The sequence below is a fragment of the Muntiacus reevesi genome, chromosome 1 (genome assembly GCF_963930625.1).
Source record: "Muntiacus reevesi chromosome 1, mMunRee1.1, whole genome shotgun sequence".
Taxonomy (NCBI): Eukaryota; Metazoa; Chordata; class Mammalia; order Artiodactyla; family Cervidae; genus Muntiacus; species Muntiacus reevesi.
In genome coordinates, this window is record NC_089249.1 from 214,778,772 (window position 1) to 214,793,503 (window position 14,732).

Consider the following 14,732-nt stretch of genomic DNA (forward strand, 5'->3'; position numbering starts at 1 on the left):
CTTTGCAGCTTATTTGATTGATTTACATTCTTATTTATGCATTCTCAGTGTGCCCTACATGATTCATTCATTTTAGAAATGAATGTTAATTAAGCACCCCTAATGGGCATGTTACTGGACTACAGAGAGCTGCAAAGACTCATCACTTAACTGTTAGTTTCAAAGGTAGGATTATATCTTATCACGTAAATAGATAAGGATGCATGTGCCCACCATCTCCTGTTCAGGTCCTGCTTGCTAGAGTCACCCTGTGTCTCCCGCCTCTCCGCCTCCAGTGGTCCTGTGATGTTCCTCCTGCTCTTCTCAAAGTACTCACAATCTCTGGGGTTTTTCCCCTCCAACTTCCTTAGCCCCAACTGTTCTGAGAAACCAGATGTTATCAAATAAATGAAGGATAAACTAAGGCCAGGGGCCCAGTGTTAGTTCAATAAATATTTGGTGGATGAATGAATGAATAGGTGAATGAGGGAAACAGAGGCCATATTAGGAGTGATCTTATGGTCTAAATGAGATATGTAATACCAGTGCATATGTTTAATAAGATAGCCAGAGAAGCCGTGATACTGAAAGTGGTAGAAATCAACTAATTGTGGTGTTTGGTAACTCGAGGAATGGATAAAACTTTTCGAAACCAGGGACCAAAGCAAAACATATTGTGAAAATAAGAACAGTGGACAACCGGAAAGTCCACTGCACTGCCTGGAGCCAGCCTGTTGAGTTCCATTCCTCAGGATGCACAGATTATTCTCGCCAATTCCATAGATCAAAGATAAATTGAAGAATAACCATCAAATTGGCCACGAGATCCTCTGGGAGAAGTTTACACACAAAACTAGAAAAGGTGACAAGGAAGAGGTCTTAACCATGGAAGAAGTCACAGAAGCCCCATCGAAACTGTGAACTCCATGTGTCTCCATACCTGGGACTTTCTAGAAGTTATTGAGTTTTTTTTTTTTTTTTTTTTAATTTTTAAATGCTTCTTAAATGTTTTGTTTACTGTGTTGAATGTAGCATTTTTAAATTGTTGTGAGCATTTTTATAGCATTCTATTTTTTTTTTTAATGGGGCTCCCCAGGGGGCTCAGTGGTAAAGAATCCACCTACCAAGGCAAGAGACACGGATTCAATCCCTGGGTTGGGAAGATCCCTTGGAGAAGGGACTAGCAACCCACTCCAGTTTTCCTGCCTGAAGAATTCCATGGACAAACAGGCTACAGTTCATGGGGTTGTAAAGAGCCGGACACAACTGAAGTAACTAAACAACAAACAACAACAAGGAAAAAGTGATGCATCTAAAGGAATTATTAAGTGTAAGCAAATTAGAAAACTGTAAGATCAAATCCAATTTAATACTGTAGTCTGGAATTACTTCAAGTAACGCTTGTTTTGAGACCTGACACACACTGCCACCATTGAGCACTTGAAACCATGAAGCCCTTATCTAGACAAGAACAGCAGAGAATTTTATGCACTCAAGCTCTTGAGTTACAATGGCTGGATTCATACTACCTTGGCGCTTACTGGCTATGGGAACTTAGGCAAAGTAGTAACTCCAATTTTCTGTTCCTCTGGTTCACAACTGTAAATAGCTGTACCTACTGCATAAGGACATGGTGAGGATGAAGTAAAATGATTATGCAAAGCACTTAGACCAACAATTTCTCAATAAATATTAGCCATTATTATTACTGAAAAATACATGGGTGGTATCTCACACAGGGAAACCAACAAACTCTTCCAGTGACTTGTTGAAGGTATACATTCAACTTGCTTGGCTCCCTGCAGTTTTATCCTTCTCAAGTCCTTCCTGAGCAAAGACTGTCCAGTTAATGAACACGATTTCACAAAGCTATGTAATAAGTGTGCCACAGGTGCAATGAACAGCCAGTAACACACAGGTCCTGAGGGAAGAGTTCTTTGTAGACAGAGAATTGGGGGAATGTTTTACACATATACAAATACACAAAAATACAAAGAATATGGAAGAAAACCCCCAGAGATCCTGTGGATATGAAACAATTAGATAGTACTTACTGAAATTGCTTTCACTCATCCAGATAAGAAGCCAACACAAAGTTTTAAGTGGAAAAGGTAAAAATGTAAAATGTACATGTTAATTTCTGAGTTAAGGTCTCATACTCTAGAGGGAAACCTCATCTCTCTTTTTGGGAGAAGAAATTAATGTATGTTTGTTGAGTAGTGTGATAATATAAATTATAATCATGCCTTTCAACCCTTTCCATGTGGTGATGGTGAGCAAATCTCTGTAGAGGACTGTCATTTACAACTCAATGGATTTCACTGAGGCTAAAAGCTTTACATTAAAGTAAGCCAAAGGCAAATTCAGAAAATGGTTTTAAGGAATTTGTTTTAAAATGGGTGAAATAACAATAGATAAAGTAATAGTAATTTCATAAATCTGTCTTTAAAGAAAACTAGCTAATGTACTTTTCAAATGGGACAGAAATTGGAAAGTCTCCAGCACACGGATAGCATTTTTTGCTTTTCAAAATCAAAAATGGGGGAAGTCACTTTCATAAAAGCAGAAGAAAAAAATTTCAGACTGAGATCAAAGCCTTCAAGCTTGAATCTAAAAGGAATTTTAATTCCCAAACAAGTGAGAATGATTTTAAAATATTTTAATCATTCCTACTTTTAACAATGGGAAACTGCTCCAATGCCAAAAGGAAAAAAAAAATTACCTCATATGATCTTGTTCCTGTCTCCAAAGTGATCATTTTTCAAGCACTCTAGAAGAGTTAAATGAGCACTGTTACAGAATCTCACACAGGATCATCAACAATATAAATGCAGAAAAGAATCTCAATTACTGAAGGAAACTTCCAGCTGTGGGCAATTAAATATTTACCATATTAACAATGAGAAGCTTCTAAACGTGGGAAAATTAAAAAAAAAAAAAGAGGCAATTTGCAGAACTTACAACTTCAGTGGAAACAATAGTGTAATCAAACTTCTGACCCAGAGACTTCATGAAATAGTTCTGTTGCATTATCAGATGCCCTTGCCTCTGGATCAAATGCTATATAAATTCAAAGATCATTCCGAGTACCAGAATGGTTTTTGTAAGTTTTCATGACCAGGGAACATTTAGAAATGTCAACTGCTTACAGGAGTCCAGAAGTAGTGGTGGGAGATTTTTTTCCACTCTCCCTCCCCACAATTCACATGTAGGTGGAGGAAATAGAATTCCCTAGGTAAACAACCTCTAACTAGCCTTGCTTTAAGTGCCTCAGGTTAAAATTTTCATTTCCCTTCTTTTCTTTATGGCAGTTCTCCCCATTTAAGTGACTAATAAAGTAAGCACTTTTCCTAAGTTCTTTTATTTTTTTACCCAGTTACTCTTGAACATTGTAAAATAAAAGCTACAGTAATTCTAAACATTTGCAGGCTTGAGCTGCAAATAATACAAGTCTAAAGCACATGTTCTGGGAACAAGTTATTTTGAAGGAACAGCCATGTATATTACGAGTAGCCTCTGTATATGTAAGTGTAAGGGGGTCCCAAATCTACTCACACCACAATTTATATAGGTCCCTTAATTTGTGAATGAACAATCTACTTTTCTTACTGAGCCCCTACTGGCTAGGTAGAAAATTGAGTTCAGGAAAGCTATTCAATTTAAAATATATTTTGGCCCATTCTTTAAAAAAAAAAATCCTTTAAAATAATGTTATTTCATCTTTTTCAAGTGTTCTCGATTTGGCCCCCTCATCAGCACCGCTGGACACGTCTGAGGTGCAGGGCTAGACGAGGGCAACGGCTTCTAAAACCTTCTTGTGAAGAGAAGAGGAGGCTTCCCCGGCAGTCCTTTGTTCCTCTCAGATCTAGGGCAGTGGTGGGTAGCGGTACTGCTTCCTTCTCTTGGCTTGGGGGGGCCTGGTTTTGGTCAAAGGGACCTAACCTGGGCTCTTCTGTGCACAGACACACACAAAGTCTTGGACCAACCTCCATTTTGTCTCCCAACTGAGTGTTCAACTCTCTCCCTTAGCCGTATGATCGCATTGCTCTTAACCAAGGCAGGCCCCATGACACTAATATGGCTTTCACCTCTGCTGTGTGCCTAGACACACCCCAGGGAGTAAGAAAACAGTAGTCTCTGCCACACTCTTCAGAAACAGAAAGGCTGGGAGACGGCCTCTCTGGAGCACCTCACTTACGTGTCATGAGGCAGTCTCTAGACTCTCCCTCCCAGGAGCCCATCGCAAATGGATGGAGACTTCCTCTATCCTGCTTCTCCTGGCCCCCAGCTCCATGGTTGGGTCTTAAGGGCCATGGTAAGGAGGGGTATTCTCTCTACACCTTGAGTGAGATCTACAATCTATCACTTAAGCTATTCTAATCCTTTGTTTCTCTTCATAGAAGGAACAGAGTCATACATGTTCTTTGTACACTGCACTGTCCTTGTGAGAAAAGAATGATTTCTTGGGGCTGAAAGCAATTTGTAGATGACAAATACAGGAAATGGTAAGCCTCTTTCCTCTCAAAATAAAAAATCAGTCATTCTACATTGGAAACACATAAAGCCAGTTGTGTGACATAAGCATTTAATCTCACTCTATTTGCAGAGTTTTGTCTCCAGAATCTGTACCTTTACTTAGAGAATCTTAGAAAGAGTCATCGGATCAGAGATTATCTCCCACCAGGGTGTTCTAGCAACTACTAGTTCACTAGAAAGTCAACTTCCCACAGTACCTTAAAACAATTATCTTGTGCCTTCAAACCACCATAAAAAGAGAAATGGATACCAGTGAGCACCCTTACGTTTAGTGGGTTCACTACTAAGAAACTGACTTCAAGTCAGGTCCCAGTCCCCAGTGACTATGTTCCAGTAGTAATGGTCATGTGGGGTTAAAGAATGCAGGAGTAAATGATTAAAGGAATGTTATTTCAGGAGACCTATGTTTTACACAGTGGAGCAAATCACAGCTCTGAACTGGAAGATTCCCTGTCTGTAAAGACAACCAAGACTTGTAACTCACCACTCTCTCTGGTCTCTCATAATAGTTTGAAGCTACGATGAAAATAGAGAACATAAATTGTTCAATTCTTTATTTTCCTTCTAGCTAAGTTTCATAGCAACGAATAGTACTAAATATAACAGACATAAGGGAAATTTTTCTAATTTTTAATGCAAAAAAGTCTCTAGTTATTCTAACTTTTCTCATGTCAAAATGATTATACAACAACCAATCATAATATATAACTCACTAGGACAATTATTACCTACCAGTGATAAAGAAAAACATAACAAGATGAACACATATATCTTATATTTGCTTGTCAGAGATGCAAAAGAGAAAAGAAAAAATATTGCTTATTTCATTATCTAAGCCAAAATCTTATTGTGTAACTAAAAGTGAACTTTAGGGAAGGATAACTACCTGTCTTAAGGTAATACAGTCATCTTGTTTTATTAAAAGCAATACTTTGATCCCACATACCTGCATTCTAAACTTTTTTTCAATGATTACTTAAAAACCATGATCACATTTCTTCAAGGCCCACAAGAATTCATAACTAATTCCATCCAATTATTCCAACTAAGTTTTCCCAAGTGGTTCTAATCAGTCAAGTTTAAGAACCTCTCCTCTTATCTGACTATTCCTGATTAGGTTCAAGTCTCCTCTCCCATAGCCTACACCCCCTTCCCATGGCCCACTCTCCTTGGGAGTGTAATCAAGTATTGAATAATCCACCTCCCACTTCTCACTATTAGTTTGTGCTTTTAAATTTTAACTCTCCCTGAGTATTTGTGTTTTAATAGAAGACTCACTAAGAATAAAAAGGCTTTTATAATCAAAGTAATGAATCCCTGCTGTAAAAAGTTTAGACACCTCAATCAGTCAATTCTGGTCTTTTCTTTATGGCCATCTAACATGCTTTTGGGACTCTCTATTTTTACTCTGAATATAAGGGAAATAAGACACCATCACTGACAAGACTGAGAACCTCCAGACTGACATTCAGAAATTAATATTCTTTCCCAGAAAATAATCCCCAGTCAGGAGACAAACATCTGGAATAACAGAATTTGTAGTTTAATTTACAATGGAATGCAAAATATTTTTTGGTCCATTTTTATTGAGAGGGCCAGATGCAATGCATTACAAATTGTTTGCCTAATTCAAACCATAAAGAAAATTATCTCTCTTCCCATACAACGTAAGATTGAGAAGAGGGAGGTTGGGTGTGGAGCAGTAATAACAATGCTTGCCTTTCAGACCGTGGGACTGCACACAGCAATTTCTTCAATGTTACATGAACATTCTGGAATGTTGCACAAGATAAGCTTTTGCTTCTTCATTTCTCTAAAATAAGTTATTATATACATCACAGATTTTACTCATATGAAGGCTACAGTATACATGTAGCACAAATATGACCTCTAAAATGAGTAGGTACTTCCATAAATTTCTTGAGTAGAACTTTTTAGACAAATGAGGACCTTCGTATAATTCCTACATGATAATACTTTTTTTTAAGGCAACCTGTATTATACATTCCCAAAAGATATTTTATGATATAAAAAATATCTTCAGTTAAAGTGGTTTAAATATATGAAAAAGGATTAAATATACAAAAAGAAAAAATTATTCTATGAAGTTGTATTAATAGGTTCATCCTTTCTACCAAGTTCTTCATTAACTTGTAAGTTCCTCCTCTGGCTGACTTAACCATCTACGAAAAAAAAAAGAAAAACTTAAGTCCACATCAATCATAAAGTTTCAGTGGAACAAGGAGGCAATGGATTAATTCACACACTGAATCTATAGTTTCCTTCAAATATAACAGTGCAGATACTGAAGTCTCTTTTACTGAATCTATTACTTAGTCTCTTCTTGCTAGACTAGCAAAAGAAGTCATTATTTCACTAAAACGAGAATATTATATTTTACACATCTTAACATGTTTTGCTCTATCTGGCACTATGCTAAATGCTGGAAGAGCATAAAGAAGCATATGAAACTGAAGCTCCATCACTCTCTCAATAGGGACAACTGAAAATACTAAAATAAAAATAGAAGGTTAATATGATGTAAAACTGAACAATTTGGTATATGTTACTGAAATTCACATAAAAAGTAATGGATATGGACAAGAGATGACAGAATATTCTATGAAATATGAATATGATTGCTCAATTGTTAATAAATAGGCCAAATTGGGGGGCCTAATTTGGCATAGTCGAATTATTCTAGGACTGTGATCTATTATATTAGGTGCCATAAATGGAAGCTTAACAAGAGCTGGTCTGATAAATGGTGCTTCAAATATTCAAATTGAGGTAGCATTCAAAAAATATCCCTAGTAAAACCAATAGCTGTGATTAAAGAAGGATCAATAGTTTATAATCTGGGCTAAAATGAATTTTGCTAAGTTTAGCTAGAGATTATAATTATTTTATCTGGTAAGGTCCATGTAAAAAGGACCTTATCCAGCATAGCTCAGATTGCATTTAAATCTCCGAGGACAAGCAGACAGGTTACTTTCACCTAAGTGAAACTGACCACAGAGGCTGAAGTTCAGACAGCAGTGGAGTCTTCAGCATGCACACTCTGTGAAGGCCTGTCCCAGGTCTCAGTCTGGGCTGTTCTACGGTCACCTCAGCTTGAGGCTTACACAGGTCCGTCTAGATCCAGAAAGATACTCTCCAGTTCCATGGCCTTCAGAACATCTCCACAGCCACCTGGCCAGTGTGACAGCTGCCACTTTGAAGTAAAGAACTGCCTGAGTCAGGATGAAAAGTACTGCTTTGTTCCTTCCTGAGCCCTTGCCTAACCCACAAATACAAATATGCAGCCAGAGATACTCCATTTCAGATGCTTGGAAAGGGTGACGCCATCACTCCTGCTGTGTGAAAGCCAAGGAAGACATTGATGACCAATCACAGAATTCCCTCCAACTGAACCCAGATACAGCCTGGCCTCCAAGCCTCAACCCAGGGTTCCAGGCAGCCACTCTTGCATATTCACAGTTGGCATGTGACACACAGTCTGTTTGCCATTTCTGGCCTAAGAACCACTCAGGGATGACTAGGGAAGCCCTAGCAAAAATAGACTTGGGGACAGTCACATGGCAATCTAGGATTTTCGAGGGGCTACATTTACTGAATGTGGAACAAACTGTTAAGAGAAAGCAGTTGCTAAGGAGAGAATTATAAAGTCTGAAAGACTAACAATAGGGGAAGAGAAAAACCAACCATTGGGCTTGGGGGTTATTATTTGTCAATTGCAGAATACAGGAAAGGCCAAGACTATTTTTTAATTTTAAGGAACCTGCAGATTGATTTGACCACCCAAAGTCTGAAAGCACACTTAGCTCTCAAGGAGAGAAATGACTTGTCAAGGTCATTTAAAGAGTCAAGACTTTGAACTTGAACTTACCATCCAGAATCATAAAACAACTGAGCCTGATGCGGTTGAGTGTTAAACTTCCAAAAAGGAAGTCAACTCCTGTCTCAGCTACCTTTGGAGAATGCCTTCTTTAAAGGCCTTTTTCCAGAAAATCATGGTGAACACAAAAACCTTCTACTTGGCAAGAAATGCTTTTTAAGGAAAGTAGAGTTGCGTACTCGGCGAAAATTCAACTGTTCTGCCTTTAAGTCAATTACAGGCAGCTAAATCTCCAGCTGCAGCCGACCATTGCTTAAATGTGGTTTCCATTCTCATTGATCTCTGGCAGTCTTGTCACTGTCAATGCCATGAACAGTATGAGCCCCAAGGAGGAGAGATGCAGAGAGCCCATTGCCGCAGGTGTAAATAAAATCAATCTGCTCCTTTGGGCAAATGTCTTATTGATTTGAGCTGTTAAATATATGCTTCCCCCTCCATCTTCATCCAGAAAGTGGATACTTTTATGCTTGGACATTATGGATCGAGCAGTGTGACTGCATTCCTGTCAGAACAGTTATAAGCACCCATAATAATATGGCAGCAGATAAACCGAAGTTCAGACATGTTAAAGTGAGAAATCAATGGGAAATATGGGGACAAAAATGAGCACAACGTGAGGCCTGATTAGTCAAAGGCTATCAATGCCAGCATTATGAATTGCATCGCCATCCCCACATGTAACTTTCTCTGTCAGCTCACATAAGACAGAAGCCAAATGAGAGATTCAAGTTTAGGAAATCCCCCAGTGTTCCTGAACCTCAACTTCCACTGCCTTAAATCTAGGCAGCATAATTCTTACCTCTGAGGACTGTCTGACGAGTAAATGAGGTGATATATGCAACGTTCCTCAGAGCACCAGGCACTTAATGAACAATTTGCTTCCCTTCTACTCTGAAGCCACTTTATCTGCAGGGCAGTGAGGGCCTTCCCTCCTATGCAAATGGTGCTATGATCTAAGATCTAGCAGTCAGAACTTTGTCAGTTTCAAGGGAGAGAAAACCTGATGCAATCTGACCTTTATAAATAAATGTATGGCTCCTGTTACCACAGACTCCAGAAGCAAAGTTGATTTCAGGCAAGCTTTGAAATGTTTCACCAGGAAACAGCTTTCTCTGTTTCTCCCTTCTGCTTTCCAGTATCAGTTTCATCTTCAGACTCCTGAAGGGTCACCCAGCAGCTCTGGGCTCACCCCTCAGGCATCAGCTAAATGAACACAACTTCCAGGCACATACCATACTGCCCTCACTGTCTAGAAGGAAACCCTTCTTCTGCTTCATCACTCACCAGGCGTAACATTCATTATATGGTATGTACAGACATCCCTGAACTAATCTCCATGGACCAGGAATTGGGAAATATCAAATCCAAACCAAATGCAGATCCAAGAAGTAGTCAGGTATAAAAATCCAGGGGATTGGCACAAAGTGAAACCAACAGGCAGCATTACTGTCAATTATCTACTAGAGATGCCAGGTCCTAAATGCTGACCTAACAACCTATAGTCATGAGGAAAAATGTTTGCTGTCTTAATCCACTTCATTTTGAGAACGGTATGTTGCATAGCACTACTGGGGTAATAATTAGCCAAGACAGTACGCAATAGATGACTAGTAAAGGGGAAATAAAATGGTAGATGTGAGTGAAAGCCATGTAAGAGACAAGATATTACTACATTTGGGGATATCTTAAAGGTAGAAACCTTATATTAAAGGTAGAAACCTCAGATTTGAGTTGAATTGACCGAATATGCTGTGTAAGAAAAAGAGAAGAAACAAAAAAATAGCTTCTATGTTTTCAGCATTAGGAGTTCAGTGAATAGTGGTGCCATTTATTAAGACAGAGAACTCTGAAGATGGAACAGATTATTGGGGAAAGTGATATTAATCAGAGATCCAGTTTCAATCTTGTTAACTTTAATTTTGAAATGCCTTTAGATTTCCCATTGGAGATGGGTAGAGGGTGTTGAATATATGTGCTATCTATAAAATGGCAGGTTAGACATGCTCCAAATTCATTTCTAGTTTTAACATTTTGAGAATTGTTACCACATTTACAATCTTTAGATTTTGCAAGTATCAGCATTAGGTGATTTCTATTTCCAATGTTTTATGCTGAGGATATTGCTTTTACCTGAACTAGACAGAAAGCCAAGAGTAGGAATCATTAAAGAATACAACGTCTCCTAGACAACAAATTGCCGAGTAGTTCAAATGATAAAGAATCTGCCTGAAATGCAGGAAACCCGGGTTCGATCCCTGGATCAGGAAGATCCCCTGGAAAAATGGAATGGCAACCCACTCCAGTATTCTTGCCTGGAAAATTCCAATGGACAGAGGAGCCTGGAAGACTACAGTTCATGGAGTCACAAAGAATCAGACATGACTGAGTGACTAACACAAACACACCATATCCTTGGACTTCTCTGGTGGCTCAGTGGTAAAGAATCCACCTGCCAAAGCAGAAGATGCAGGTTTAATCCCTGGATCAGGAAGATCCCCTGGAGAAGGAAATGGCAACCCACTCCAGTATTCTTGCCTGGGAAATCCCATGGACAGAGGAGCCTGGCAGGCTATAGACCATGGCTCACAAAGAGTCAGACACAACTTAATGACTAAATAAAAACCATATCCATAGGTTATAGGTCAGCCCTCACATGTGGCATTCAGAAGTAAAAATTCATTTTTGCCCAGTGGGCTGCCAACTTCCCTAATAGAAGATAAAATACTTACCTCTGAACCTCTCAACTGGCACAAGAAATAGAAGCACCTTTCTAAGGACTGACACTTCAGAAGTGACTATCCTTTCTTACTTCAAAACCCAAACCTGTATGATATGAAGGCTTAGGCTGCCATTCAAGCTCAGCCAGCATGCAAACTGAGTCCTGGATGATGGTAAGTTCTCCACGGGCTGCAAGTCCAACAGTCTTAGAAACTCCTAACATCTGGCAGCTGGAGACTATTTTGTTTCATAACTAAGTACCACCTGCCCACATGATCCTACCCAGAGGAAACACCATCTAACAATCACAGTGTGCATGACAAATAGATGTGTGGGGTCATGCTAAGCAGCACCTTTCACACATTCCCAATTAAGGAGGAGGACTGGGGACATCCCTGACAGTTCAATGGCTAAGATTCTGAACTCTCAATGGAAGGGGCCAGGGTTCGATCCCTCCCTGGTCAGGGAACTAGATCCCACAGGGAACAACTAAGACTGAAGATCCTGAATGCTGCAACTAAGATCCAGTGCAGTCAAATAAATATTAAAAAAGAGGGAGGACAGAAAGAACTGAAGGACAGAGAAGCAAAGTTTGAGACCATTAACCACAAGTTTCAGGTGAAAAGAGCCTTACAGTAAAGAAGATGCTACATTTTTTCAGTGTGAGTAGGACTTCCGGAACTGAGAGAGGCCCGAGAGTTGCCTGGAAAGGTCTGCAGGTTGGAGTGTCTTGGTCTCAGCTTTTCCGCCCTCCTATCTTCTCCATCTCCACTCTCTCTCCCTGGGTGATCTCAGCCCATTCCATTCTCTTAAATATCATCTGTATGTCAATGACTCTCGAATTTATATCACTCTGACCTTTCCCCTGATTTATATATTAATATCAAATTGCCTACTTGACATCTCCACTTGTATGTCTAAAACAAACCTCTCTACCACCCCAGTCTTTTTCTTCCTCAACCCCAGTTAGTTCAATATAAGCCAGTAGCTCCAATATAAAACTAGGCTTCATCCTTGATTCTTCCTTTTCCCTCATCTAATGTATTTACTCCATGAGCAAGCCTTGGTTAATTTATCCATAAAATGTATCTAGCTTTCCTACTTCTTTGCATCTATCCTGTCATTTCTGTTACCTGATTGGATCCTTGGAAAACCCTCTCTGTTTCTGTTCTTCATCAACAGCTAACAGAACCATTTCATGCAGATAGAATCTTATAATTCTCTGCTTGAAACGCTCAAGTGCCTTCTCATTTGTTTTTATGACAGAGTCCAAACTTGAACATGGCATAAAGCCTACAGCAAATCTAGTCCCTGAGTATTTTATTGCAAACTTTAGTTCCACTAGCTCCCTGCTCATTCATACTGGCCTTTTTCTTCCTGAAATAATCCAACCTTACTCCTCCCTTGAGGTCTTTTAGACCCAGCTTCAAGAGTCACCTCCTCAGTAACACCTTCATGTTCACCCTCACTGAGTAGTGATATCCACAGGCCTGCCAAGGGCTATCGTGGTACCCAACTTAGGTTCTTATCACTAACCTATCTTCAAAGTTATGTTATTTACTTCTCTTTTCCTCTCTTTCTCTCTACTAGAATATAAACTTTAGGAAATCAGTGACTTTGCTTTGGCCTATTATTCCACTATTTTTTTGCTCCCAGCAAGTAGCAGCTCAATGACTATTTTTTAAATAACTCATTCATCTATTTCAGTGTTTTACAAAATACCTTCTTTGGAGTTCTGGAGTTTTGCTAAAGTTCTTCAGTGGCAGAGGAAACAGGCAGAGAGTGAAACTAGGCTGGCTTAGCTTTTAGCCTTCAACTGATTCAATTGGAATATTCTGCTTTTATCTGTTTATGCAATGGCATCCATATAAGATTTTGTTGGTTCCTGGGGGAAGAGTGTGAGGAAAGGACAGTTAGAAAGTTTGGGAATGTCATGTACACACTGCTATATTTAAAACAGATAACCAACAAGGACATACTGTATAGAACAGGGAACTCTGTTCAATATTCTGTAACACCTAAATGTGAAAAGAATTTGTGAAAGAATAGATACATGCATACGTATAACTGAATCACTTTGCTGTATACCTAAAACATACAACATTGTTAACCAACTATGCTTCAATATAAAATAAAAAGGTTTTAAAAGATCTTATTTGTTTTTAAAAAATTATGCTATTCAAAGCATTTGGCAACTGGTAATCACTTACCATTATCTAGTTTGATACATGAGCTTCTTACCTATGACCTCAGTTTATGGTGATTCAAACCCCAACCAAAATCCAGGTTCCCCTGACAAAGATGCACAGTCTTTTCACTACATCAAGTATGTTCCAAGTATCCTAAGTCCAAAATGCAGCTGTTATTTCTCAATGCTATTAAATAATAAAATCACACTTGTCTGGTTACTATGAGAAATAACACACTGTTCAGTCTGCTAGATTTTCTCCTACACCCACTAAAAAACTTAATTTCAAATGACAGAACTGGTGATCTGAACCAAATCCTAGTTGGCTATTTACACGTTTTTCTAAGCAAATAGTTAAGACTAAAGGAAGAAATTGAGATTTCTTTCACACGTAATGTCTTCCTCTGGGAATCAAGCTGTCAAGTGATAGAATATACCTCATAGCTACAATGTAGAATAAATGTCAAACAGATTGTAAATTATGATATTTTCACAAACTAATATACAAAGGATTAATTCAAAAGTATTAACTTTAGCTTCATTCATAAAGGTGCTTATAAATATAAGATAATAAAATATATGTCCTCTATTTTATAATACTCAGGAGTCTTGAAAGGGTTTATTACAATAGGAAGAGTTAAACAATCAATCTCTCCCAGCCTATTAAGGACTTAAATTTACTACATTTCCTAAAATACAACAAATTGTGTGAATGCCACAAAGCACATTCTGCATGAGGTAATTTGAAATAATGCTGAAACCTCAAAAACTCAATTTACGGTTAAACTCAGCTTTAGGAAAATATATGCAATATTCAAATGTTGGAAGTAACTGCCAAAGAAATGTTAACAAAAACTGTAATAAATAAATAAACTATAAGAAGAGATAATACTGAAGAGTAAAAGGAGAAATTGTGATTTACTCAAAGGAGCATCTTGGAAGTTAAAAGTCTTGCATTCAGGTATGTCAGTAATCTACAGACAGGCCATTTCAACTGCTTTGTCCCAAGTGTCCTCCCTGTAACTTAACTACATATTGAATATTTGACGGCTGCCTTCACATCATCCATTTCCATTCAGGAGCCATCCAATGCCATCCTCCACAGCATCCAATGTCTAACTTCTAACCATCCTGAGGTTAAGATGTGGCAGATTCCGCTTGCACTTGAGGGGTGGATGTTTGATGACTTAGACCAATCACCACATTCCATTCCTTCATCACAACTTTTGGTCAAAAAATGAGTCCTAACCCTAATTAGAGTCAATGAGACACGAGGAGACTTTTATTAGAGTTTCCGGTATCTTAACTCCCTCTCTGTTCCATGGTGACCAGAAGGCAAGGAAGCCCTCTCTTCTTCTAGATGGTGTGGTGTTAAAATATACAACTGAAAAACACCGCTATGAAGAAAGCCTG